General features: G+C 36.5%; 1 protein-coding gene across 15 annotated transcripts in view; it reads right to left on the reverse strand.

Moving 5' to 3' along the window:
- LOC129788153 (myosin-10) overlaps window positions 1-11815 on the reverse strand; it is a 41951-nt gene extending 30136 nt beyond the window's left edge. For 11 of the 15 annotated variants that reach the window (XM_055824192.1, XM_055824194.1, XM_055824191.1 and 8 more), the window contains exons 1-2: window positions 11311-11803; window positions 8727-8898 (exon numbers count right to left, since the gene is read on the reverse strand). The gene's annotated coding sequence lies outside the window, so the exon portion shown is untranslated. Of the gene's footprint in view, window positions 1-8726; window positions 8899-11310 lie in introns of all 15 variants that reach the window. The other 4 variants (XM_055824193.1, XM_055824189.1, XM_055824190.1 and 1 more) reach the window with 3 other exon arrangements.
- Between the last annotated feature and the right edge of the window lie 941 nt (window positions 11816-12756).

Here is a 12756-nt window from a genome sequence, read left to right on the forward strand (position 1 = left end):
GTGGATTTTTTTTTATTACACCATGATTCCGGTGCAAAGAATTTTTATTTCTTCATCCTTCTGAAAAGAAAAGAATTTAACGATTTTCCATTCTATATAGCATTATTTAAAATCCAGAGATTTTCTTTTATTGCAGAGAAAACGATCTCTGTTGAAATTGCTTGATTCCATTCTTCTCAGCTATTTTCAAGAGAAACTACATATATGTAGGGGAGGGAGGTCAAATACTGTAAAATTGCAAGAAGAAAATCGGGAAGGAGATGATGTGAACTAAAGCAACAAATACTGACTAACCATTCCAACATCCATTTCCTGTCTTCACTCTTCATGATACCTTCCCTTCCCTTCACAGAATCATCCCTCATTTTTTTTTTGCGAAAGAGCTTTTCTCCACATTGTCCCCTCCTCCCCCAACATATGCAGCATACAATTTTGATACTCAAAAAGATGAAAACTCACGCGTGAAGGTGTGAAAAGAAAATCGTCTTTTGCCAAAGAAAAGCAAAGAAATCACCCAAATTCTATCGATTCTCTTCGCTAAAGCTTTGGGGGCACCAATAAACGAACACAAAAAAGGACATGGTGAGCTTTTTGGGGTGCTTCCCTATATTATGTACAGCAAAACTCTTCCCAGTATACATCACACATGCTCATATGACATCATTCCCCGCCACCACAATTTGTGTCATCCCCCTGGAGGCATGACTTTAGCTTTCGACAAACATCGCCCAGCTTTCTTCCCAAGAAGAAAATCACTGTGGCAAGTTTTTTTTCCTCCTTCTCCTTCTTCTTCCCTTCTTTCATGGACAATTTATATATTTATCGGGGAGATTATGTAAGGCTGTTGGGAAAACATGCAACTTTCCACTCAACGGAAAATCCAAAAGCACTAAATTTCTCATTCTCGGGGGATTTCTTACCAATATGTCTTAACCTTTCAGTTTAGTTGGCTATATATTGTGACTTACTTATATATTATTTTGTATTATATGTATGTATGCTTCGGGGAAAGCAAAAGAAAGTGCACAGGTATATTTTTTTCAATTTTTCTTTGCGTCAAATTCAGACAGTTTCGGAAATTATGGCTTCAATAATATTCTCTAAAAAGAAATTCTTCATTATTTCCTGTCATTGTTATTTCTTCAACATTTTTAATTGGGATTTTTATAAAGAATGAAAACAATTAATATTCTCAAAATTTATACAGAAATTCGGTGAAATTCAGGAAAATTTGCAATGGCTAATTAAAAGAAATCAAAAGGAATTATTTGTTAACCTGCAGGCCGCCAAGACCTTGGAACTTCCTTAGAGCGGCAAGGTGGGGTCGTTGAACGACCCCAAAAAGAAAGCCAATTTTCTCCCAAATTATACAACCTGGAGTTGTCGGGTTAGTGCCTATAGATTCCTTATATAGTCCTCTTGCCCCTTGCATAACTTTTCCACCCTAGAACACGTAGAAGAAGATATTAGGGAAAAACATTTTTCACTCATTTTTCACACTTTCTTCCTGAGAAATGTGCCACGAAGTTGACCGCAACTGCTATTTTTTTTTTCACTCTTCCCCATCATTCCCCTCGATATTTCTCGAATATTCTTTATTGTTTTACACATTTATGCTTCTAATAAATTATGTTTCATGTTGTTTATGTTACTTATTCGCGATAATTTTGACACTGAGAAGGAAAAGAAGGAACCCTTCAACCACATGATTTATAATGTGACTAACTTCATTCTAAGAAATTTTCCGCAGCATGGCCGTTACACCAATTTTTGAATTCCCTTCTTCTACATTTTCCTTAATAACTTTCCTTGTGGTGGTCGGATTGAGCTGAAATTTTTACACAACCTCCTCAGATAACCAAGGAACTTATTTCCAAAAGATGGGAACGCTAACTTTTATATTTATTAAGTTATAGCACGAAATATAGGGCTGAGGTCGTTCAACGACCCCGCTTGGCGGCCTAGAGGTTAAAGAAATTCTAATTAAAAATTCTCAAGAAAAGAAAAAGAATTTAAAGTGAAAATTGTGAAAATTCAACAGATATCTCTTTGTATAAAATCCCTAAAGCGGAATTAATATAAAGTTCTGGATTTTATATATTGGTGGTGTGGAAAAATTCTTAGAATATGCAGACAATTTGTAAAAAAGAATGCACAACTTTGTATTCATTACAATCTCGCGGTGCCTTTCAATCGATCTTCTCGTGGCTTATGGGTTCGATGGAAAATTTACTTTGAATTACGAGGCTTGTGGATTTATTTTTCAACTCTCGCTTTTTTTTTTGGTAGATAGGTAGCTATCTCTGGGCTTTGAGTACGTTTTAGAGTTGCTTTCAGAAGCACACCAGCTCTTGCTTTTTTTATTCCTTCAATTTTCTCCCCCTTTCGGTGTAAACTCGCTCTCCATGTGGTGTGTCTGGTGTTTTCACAGAGTGGGATATTTTTAGATTTTACTTTCACAGTGATTTTTTCCATGGTTTCTCCGAACCCCATCTCATAGCCATTTTTTTCGCGCGCGCCACAGAAATCAACAAGCTTGTTTAGCGGTTTTGTAAATATGCGGTGAGTGATCCGAAAAAACGTGAGTTGCACAGAAGATTAGCAAATTGCAAATTCTCAAAAGGGCGATGAGGGTGGAGCACTCTCACCGCACAAAAACACACACTTTGTACATTATCACCCCCTTGAGGGTGACTTTTGTGTATACTTAATCTCACAACGGTGGAAAAGCATGGGGGCGGTTGGGGTGGCAATGGAGGTGATTTTGCCACAGAAGAGAAAGCTAAAATGGGATTACGCTAATTTGTCGCTTCAGAAGAACGCATTTTTAATTAATTCACCAGCCAAGCAACAAACTCAAAGTTTATTATTCTCTGCGCCACACCACTTTTTTGTGCCGCCGGAGTAATCTGATATAGAGGAGAGTGAAGTGAGAGAAAAGAATGGAAAAAATCTTCATGTGGATTTCCATTTCACAAATAAATTCCATGGACTCCCTCTTTGAAGATTCACGAGACGAGAAAATCGTTTTAAGCGCCAATGTGATAAATAAATTATTAAACGGCTCCATGAGGAAACTCTCGACGCGACTTGCTGGCCAAGAATAGGCTTCTTCTTCTCTTCAACTCAAACCACACGACTTTTTTTTTAATATACATCATGTTGTATATTCTCCACTCGTTCTGTGTTGCTGCCTCACTGTCTCGAGCAATTCTCCGAGAACATGAAAGAAGTTACCATGAGCGGGAGCCAGAATGGCGGAGAAAGGGCGTATACTGTAAATCTAAAGTCTCATGAAGCTCTAAAGAGTTGCTTAAAACTATGCGAAAGAGAAAATTTTAATTCTTTGATTTCTTTTCTATTATTTGGAAAAAAAATCATTAAAATCCGCTGAGAAGAAGCTGAGGAAAAGAACAATTAGTGTTTGAAAGTGTTAAACCGGATGCAGAGGAAAAATTCAAAATGGCGTCAATTTAGGGTGATTTTTATTTTCATTTAGCGTTTTTTTTTTAATATCTCTTTGGTATTTGAAGGATCCTTAAAAATGGTTAAACTACCTACCCGATTAATTTTCCCACCCAAAATGAAAATAGCACAAAGAAAATTAAAAGCTCCGCCGCATAAAATCCTCCCGGCTAACATCTCCACATCAATTTTCCAACAAGCCAAATGCAAATGAATCTCATGTGAATTCTTGCTCACCAGATCTCACAAAATGACGTACGGAAAGACGAAGAAAAAGGCACACAACGTATCGCTTGATTAAATCTCTCCACTTGACTGAGAATTTTCTCATTCTAAAGATGCCAAGAAAAGCCCGGAAAATGGTGTGAAAATTTCTTCTCAATGCAGTCAATAAATTCTCCTTGGGGAGGTTGAGAAAAAAATAATTCTCACTTCACATGTTGCGGTGTGTGTGTCCTCATGACCCGGCTTTTTCTCATATATTGTTGCGAATGACCCAGAAAAATTTTTATGAATGAACTTATGACCCTGGTGGAATTTGAAAGAATTTTTGCGAGCAATTCAAGCAATTTTCACACTAAATTATCTCACAAACCTTCATCATATATGAGAAAATGGAGACAAGTCCACCACCTCCCATTTGCTTGATATCCCTCCCGGGTGGTGACCTCGAGTCTGAATCCTCCCACTCAATGAGAGTGGGTGATATATGAAATTTATTAAATTGCTGCACAACTGTGCCCCAAATACACAACCCTTTCCAAATCCCACCCAGTGATTTTGGGGTGGATTTGTGCTGTATATATGTATGTAGTGTCGAATCCCCATTGAGACTTTTCTACCCCATCCTCCGAACTATTCTTCAAAATGCATGGTTGACTTTTATAGCGTCTCCATGGGATGGGGGAAATTTTTCTGGTCCATTTTTTTGGGACACACACACACACTTCGCAGCCACATGCCCTTTTGTCTCCCCAAAAATGTGTAACAGAGAGACAGATAAAGGGAGCCCATAATGTGCTCCAAAGTGGGTCATTTGCCATACTGTGTGGGTCAATGAAACATTTTCCAACCACTTGCCAAGCGGAAATTCTACCACAAATCACAAGACTTTCCCATTGGAGCACTCCCCATCATGCCATCTTTATGGGAAAAACTCCATGTCCCATGGAGATCATTTTACGTCTTGTCGCAACTGTATTTATCTGCGGATGAGATTGTAAATTGAGTTTAGAGTTACAGTAATGACAAAACAGTTGAGCTTTTATGTCCTTAGATTTTTTTTTCTTTAAATTAATGGAGAGACGTGCTTTTTCCTTTATATTTTTTTTTCATTATTTAGTAGCATAACATTTTCCTTTCCCTCGGAAAAAAAATTTAAGATTTATTTAAAGAAAAAAAATTCTATATTTTAGTTATTTCAATGTATAAATTGACTTTAATAACCCCGACTCTATAGGTAGGTAACTGACGTACAGGGCTTAAAGAGATTTACTTTTATTATTCCTTCCATGCCGAGTTTATCAGCAATATTCCTTTTTTTCTTTTTCGCTCAAACATTATATACATATATCAACAATGGAGCCTAGCTGTTTCCGGAAAAATCTCTGGTTGAAATATTTTTAATCCATCCGCAAAAAATCCCATTATTATTATCTCACATCGCGGATGACATGGGAAAAATTTAATTGAGAAAGCTTCGGGAGAAAACAGAGTGAAAAAAAAAAGGAGGAAGAAAGAATTTTTGTTGAAGCTGCGTTTGACATATGACCAGGCGCCTCCACAACATCAGACGCCTCCACTTGGTCTCAATTTCCCATTTATCGCAATTTAGGATGGAAAACGGACGCGTGGGGGAGAGCGAGAGGGAAAACATTACGCATTATTGGGGTCACCCTTAAACTGATTATATTCGTCATCATCTCCAGAAAATTCAAACATGATGCGGAGCTTTTATTCACTCCCATTTTCTTTCCTTAACTCACCCGCACCTCCCGCAATTTCCCTTTTTCGTGCCACCAGAAGTAAAATTGTACACCAGCTAATGAAAATAAACATAATGCTCAACCCTGCCCTTCATTCATTTTCCAGTAGGTATATGTATGTATGTATATAGCTATTATTAGTGCCTTTTTTCGAGTAAATAAAATATAGAGACGGTATGGGTACTTAACAATAAAACGGAACGCGTATATATGAATTTTAAGTACTCTGTGGATTTACACGCAAAACACGATGTTTTCCACCCATCCTCCGCCCCCTTCCGCTTATTGCCAACAATGTAAATTTTTCCCTCTCTCGTTTAGGGTGAATTTTCCACGTGAATGTCCAACACATATCACCAGGTGCACGTACATCAATCACTCCAAATAGACATTTTACGCTTAAATTTAGAGATAGGCACCAAAAGGGAGACAGGGAAATGTGAAAAATAAAACATTAAATTCAAAATGATTTAAAATTCTCAAAAAAAAACGTAAAAGTCAATAAAGAGGAATTTTCATGAGTGAATTTGCAAATAAGCAAACCCCTCTCTTCCAATAAATACATACATAACGACCTAAGAAGTATAGCATAAGAGAAAGAAAATCTAATAATAGAAGAGGAAAAAAATCATAACCAGAGGTTAATGCTGGCTGGTGAGCAAAGTCTCTGGGTAATTGATTTCATGTGTGTGTGCGGTTCACAAAATCATTGGATGACTCTGAAATACAATCCACAACGAGTTTTTCCGTATAAAGTGGGTGGCATGAAATCGATATTCTCCATCTCGTGATGGCTTCGAATTCTTCAATTCATAAGAATCTTGTAATTGGTTTCTTAATAGAAAATTATTCAATCATTTTGGATTGGCATTGTGTAAGACATACGGGCATTTTATCAATTGATTTCATCGGCAGAAGAAACTTTTCCACATGTCGTGCTCTACAAAGCGATTTTCCCCACAATATGCGTCAACAGTTGGTGGACATAAAGTTTGTGATTGAAAAGTTTCTTCTTTGTCAAAAACAAAAAAAAAGAAAAAGAGATTGTTGTGCAAATTGTAGGGGTAACTGGGGTAAAATGGTGAATTTGAAAAAAAAATAAAAATTAATAACTCAAGAAGCATTGGGAGATAATCTGTCTAATTTCGTCAGTAGTTGCACTTTATACTCCTGCCTAAACCTAGAAAGTTTCATAACAATTGATTCAATATTTTGGCTTTTATTTGAAAAACAAATTTTTCGAACCTCAAAGTTACTCTGACCACTCAACTACAAATTCAGTTTTGGCGAAATTCTCTGCAATATTTTGATCCAAATGCATTTTTAGACAGAGTAACTATTGCTAAACACGAATCTAATCTGAATTTTCCGAAAAATATTCCGAGTTTTCTCGTAGAACACTGATAGTAATAAGTACCATTTGGAGCAAAATGGTGAATTTGGTGCTTTTTTTTAAAAAAACTTTTAAAATTTTTGAAAAAATAATTTCCCTTAATTAGTATTATATACAATTTGGGATGTTTAATCACTTACTATTACCAATTTTTATAAACCAAAAAAAAGGCAATTCCTTAAATTGAACGTTTTTTTTTAATTTTTTGTATTATTTTTATTAAAAAAAAAAGTTTTAATTGGTACACAAATCTCTCATTCTCAATAGATATTATAGTGCCTTGCTAAAATAATTTCATTAAATTAAGATTAGGGAACAAAAAACGCAATTAACCATTTTACCCCAGGATTTTTGGAACAGGCAAATTTGGAAGGGTTTGGAAAATGGCCTGAAAAAGCATTTTCCCATTGAGATAGAGAAAAATCGTCTGAGACAAAATTGTAGCTCGGAAAATTTACTATAAGATAGTTCTCATGGGAAATCTCAAATATTTCCATGGAACTCAGGAAAAATTATCTCCCAAAAATTCACCGAATTACCCCAGTTTCCCCGAATGTTAATCTGCTCTTACATAGATTTACCTTTTAACCTATAATTTAGAGTTCTTAGAAATTGATAATAAATTTGCTCTAAAGTTCAACAGATTCTTTGCAAAGATTGATTAACCCTTAGAGGATTTTTTGGCCATCGTGGGTAATTCGATTTTTCAAATTGTCGCAAAATAAAATCTATTTAGTCGTTCATGATATATACCAGACTAACAATTCTTTCAGGTGCGCGAAAAGAAAACACAAAAAAAGGTTTTTATTCTAAAAGAAAATATTGAAAATTGCTGGATAACTGATATATCAAAGCTGTTCCTTTAAAGAAAATTTTTCATTCACCAAACAGGGAATGATCATCAATAATTTTTTTTCAATGAAATGATGGAATGTACATTTTGATATAAAGCTCTTCCTTCATGGCATAAAAATATCTCAAGCTATGTGGAATAATGGCGTTCCTTGAACCCTCGCAACTCAATTATTCAGTGTTCTTTCGATTTTGCGATGGTTTTGTGAGTTGAATTGTTATCATGGATGATGTAACTAAATTCTCTCAGCATGTCTTTGCAACTTCCTGTTTTTACTTCATTTAAAATTGAATCAATAAAGTCTTCCTTCTATGTACGTACACACAGACATATATAGCACTCGAAGACACTTTCTTCTTCCCGTTGAAAATTCATCCATTGTATGTTAACTCCTAAAATGTGAATGAGTTGGAGGATTCTTTTTTTTTCAATGAAGAAATTGTGTGAGATATTCTTAGGAAATTCTTCGGTATTTTCCTTCGAATTTTCTACTCTTTTTTTTCCCTTCGTTCCTTTTGCTCTTTTTTTTGTCCCCAATTGATATCACTTGCACGATGATTTATTTATTAATGGATTCTTTTCCAATTGACTTCTGGGAAAAGTTTACTTGGACAGAGGAGGAAAATGTTATTGAATGAATTGTGAAATGAAGCTGCAGTAATAATATAATATGGGGGAAAAGGAAGGGAAAGAAAGGGAATAAAATGTAATTTTGTTTAAAAGAAATTCCCCCATTCAATGTCCCAGATTTATTATTTTGTTAAATCCACCTCAATTGATCTATTTAAAGCATATTACACGTTATCACATTAAGAGGTGGGATTAATGTTATTTCAAATTTGCGAAAACCAACACCAAATTGGATTTAATGGAAACATTCAGATACAACATTTGGAGGGCTTTTGTGGGTGAGTGGGTGGAGAATGGAACGTTCAAATATTTGCATATTATGTGGTGTTGGACAGCCACAAGAACCTAATAAAATCACAAATGGATTATATATTTTAGAGAACATTTTGTATATACTTACAGCAAGTGAAGTCAGACTTTCTAGCGGCATTATCTCCCGAATATCCACACGTTGCTCTCTAATTTATCTATTTGAGTGTTTTCTCACGATTTTCTCGTGATTTTCCTCAACACTTTTCTCCTCTTTTTCACTTCCTACACACTGGCTTGTGATTTATTTTCTCCCACTACTGCTGAGGGTTGGAAGAAAGGAAGACATGAAAAAAGTCCTCTCAAAGTAATTTTCAGGACACTTCTTGAGCTTTTGCTTCTTATAATTTTCCCTGCTGATTTCTCACTTCCCCTAACAAATCATCTTTCTCCACCCCCATCCACCCACTAATATCCTCATTTTTCTACGCTAACCAGGATGGTGCAGAAGATAGCAACAGAGGACGAGACCTCGGGCGACAAATGTCCCAAGAATACAACACGATAATAAAAGAGAGAGAAAAAACTAATACAATATTCAATATCAATCGTTTTCCCGCATAAAATCATCTTTGCAATGTGATTTTCTCATGCTTCACTACCAGCTATTTTCCTCATGTGCCTCTCTCCCTCTCACATGTGAAAATTCATTGGAAAATCTCTGTGAGTGTTCTCCCCCCCCCCCCCAATCTCATAAAATATCCGTCTTTATATGGGAAACACCAAAAGCATCTCCACCAAAAATTTCAATTTCCACATTACCCCTAAAAAGAAGTAAACATGTGTGTTATGAAGAAGTTTCCACGCGAAAGATGGATGTGAGGGGAATTTTAAAGTTACATGTATACCTCCTGAAAGACAACTTGCCGAAAATTTTCCCACAACTTTATTATTGCGTTTTGAGTACCCAATCACTCTGCGATGAAATTGTGTTAAACGTCCTATCTTCAAGCTGTGTCACACATTAAGAAATTATCCCATTCACTTCACGTATACCACGGGAAAAATTCTAAAATTATGCAAGAAAAGTTCAATTAAAATAAATTCTTTTTAAATGTTTCTTTCCCACCTGTTGGGAACTTAAAATCATCTCCAGGAAAAGTTTTTCAGGAAACTCTTTAGGAATGATTTAAAAATTTTCTGTAGCCCTTGAAGAAGGGTTGAAATGGATTGAAGGTGCGAAGAATTAAATGTTTTTTTTTTCGTAAATAATTTATATTGTTTGTCAAATCTGTCAATTTAAAAATTTTTTTTGTAAAAATCTTCTATTTTAATTTTCAGTTGATGCTCAAAAGTACGAGCTACATAGTAAAACGGCTCAAATTCGAAATTGTAAAATTTTCTATTAGTTCTTTAAAAATTTCCTTGCAGTTCTTGAATTAAATTTAAAAATCGTTCTATAGGTAAATCCAGTGTAATTTCTTAGCTAATTTTCGTTTATTTTTTCTCTTAAAATCTATTTCTACAAATAAGATGTATTTTATCCCGATATTTATTAACACGTGCCGGAATTTTAATGAACATAATTCGGGATTCAATTTAATATTAATCCGTTTATTCTATTTTTAATCTCCGCAGAGACGTGATGACATTTTCTTGAGAAAATATACAGAAAATTTCCAATTTGGCGCCAAAGATGAGACACATCTGTGCATCTGGAAGAAATGTTTTTTTTTTTTTAAATTCACCCTCACATGTGATTTCTAGGAAGCAAAGGGGATGAAGCGCGGTGATCAGGGGAGGGAATGGGGTGAATGGACAGAGAGGTGATGAATAATGGGAAAATTATAGAGTCCAGTGAATGTATAAAAAAAAATGAAACAGAGTCCGTGTGTCCAATCAACGCGCCCGTGAGAGCTTTACACCTTCATTGGAGTCACACGAGCTGCGTTACGAGGATGGGTGGATTGCCCACCCACCCCCACACCTCCTCTCCATGGTTTGGGGCCCATTTGTGTGAGAGGCGCCCTCGTGAGAGAGAGAGAGAGAGTGAGAGAGAAGAGAGCCCCTTGGAGAGTGAGAGAATTTCAGGAGAGAGCGCGAGAAATGGCACAAATTGACACGAATCGATATACACTATAACAATTGGCTGCTTGGAATTTTCACTACGAGGGCACACACGCAGGAAAATGGATTTTATGGGCGCCACACTTGACTTTTCCCCCCACGAGCCCCGGGAGTTTTCCCATCACAGTGTAGAGGCAAGAAAAAATTCCCTCATTGAATTTTCTTTTCAGACCCCTTTTCACGATATATTTCCATTTGTACGCCTCCCGAGAAATTAATCTTCCACCCTCGCGCTAAAGCTCATGTACGCGCGGGGAAAATGTGATGGAAAACCCACCATGGTGAAAAAATATTTCCCAACACTTTTCCATTTTAACCCCATTTGCATTTTATTAATTCACTTTTTTTCTACAATTCCACACCTCTTGTGGATTTTTCTTTGTGGAAAAATTAATTTTGTAGTAGTAGATACATTGAGGGTGAAAAACTACATATAGTCCATCGTCGTCCATACTGTGGGGAGGGTTGGAGGTTTTTTTGTTCATAAAGGAGTGGGAGGACTTTTTTCACGCTTGAAAATTTATGAGGAAAATCAAGGAAATTTTCCTGGTGAGCATTAAAAAGCACCAAAAACAACCCCTAAAGCACTTTTATGTTACACATCCTACCACCCAGAGAGGTTCCTTTGCAGCTTTTCCGTGGATTTTTCGCCCCCAGGTTGGGTGCAAAAATACAGGGGTGGGGGAGACATTTTTTTCATTCACCCAGAAAAGTTGCAGCCCCTTTTGGGGCTACACACAGCACTACCCATAGAGCCCCACGAACACTTTTCCACTGCCAAATTTCTCAAAGCGCTTTTTCACTGTCTCGGAAAAAAGACTTTTCTTCTTCCACCAACTTTTTTTTCACCACCGCACCAGAACTTTTCACTCACAATCCCAGGTTCTTCGTCACGGAAAAAACCCTCTACAGCACACAATTCGTGTCCGTGGCGTGAAAAATGTCCCACGGGGGCTCTCTGTGGGGGCACCTACAGCCTGTGGGGCTCCTTTTCCACCAGAGAGGGTTTCACTTTGTGAATTTTCTTCCACTCTTTTGCACTTGTTCCGCGACGACGAACTGATTCTGGTGCACTTTTCCATCCACCAACAGTGGTATCGAGTGGAGAGGATCAATGAAAAAGGCCCCAGAGATACGACGTCGGCGCACTGGGGGCTACGTTGGGTGGCCACGGCTCTCACGAGCGACTCTCTTGCCTCATTAAGCTGAATGGAGCCCCACACGGGTAACGTCTCTCCTCCAACAGAATTATTATTATACTCATTCAATCTCCCTCTCGCACTATGGCCTTTTGCCACCATCAGGCAGCAAAGTGAGCTACATGAGACTCCCACAAAATTTCCATGTTGTGGAGAGAGCGAATGGGAACAGTTGAAGGGGCCTTGGGAGCTCAAATGGAAACATTTCCTGGATTTTTCCAAATTTTCCTGTTAATTCTAATTCATATTAAATGGTTAAAAGTTAATTGTGTAAGGGAAAAATTTCAGAATTAATAAAAAAAATGATTTTTTAATCAAGTAAAATAATCAAGAAGTTTAAAGTTTGTTAAGAAAAAAATAAAACATTTTGGAGGGAAGAATTTGGCGCCAAAAGTATCTCTGCTTGCTTTCTGGTCAATTGGCTCCGCTGAGAACGTTGAGTGTCTTCGCTAAAATCGCTGAAAAAAAGAGATTCTCAAACTTTGCAAGCGATCTATGCAATCTTTCACATCTTTCATATTCCCAAGAATATTTTTTCCAATAAATATAAATCGAAGAATTATTTTTAAAAATTTCAAAGTACTGTTACAGAGTAAAATAGAAATATTTTACTTTGTCTGAGTCCATAAGATTGGCAAGAACTCAGTACTTAAAGTTTCAAGAACATTGAAGAAATATTCGGATCTCGTTGGAAAATATTTTAGCAAAAGCATCTGCGTAAGATCGAGGAAACATTTGCATAAAAGATCACAAGAAAATTTTTTATAAGATCGCGAATGTATTTGAGTGAGATCGCAACAACATTTCAAGAATATCGCATCCAAATCTGCATAAGATCGCTACAATATTTTATTA

Source organism: Lutzomyia longipalpis, chromosome 1 (assembly GCF_024334085.1).
Source record: "Lutzomyia longipalpis isolate SR_M1_2022 chromosome 1, ASM2433408v1".
Lineage (NCBI taxonomy): Eukaryota > Metazoa > Arthropoda > Insecta > Diptera > Psychodidae > Lutzomyia > Lutzomyia longipalpis.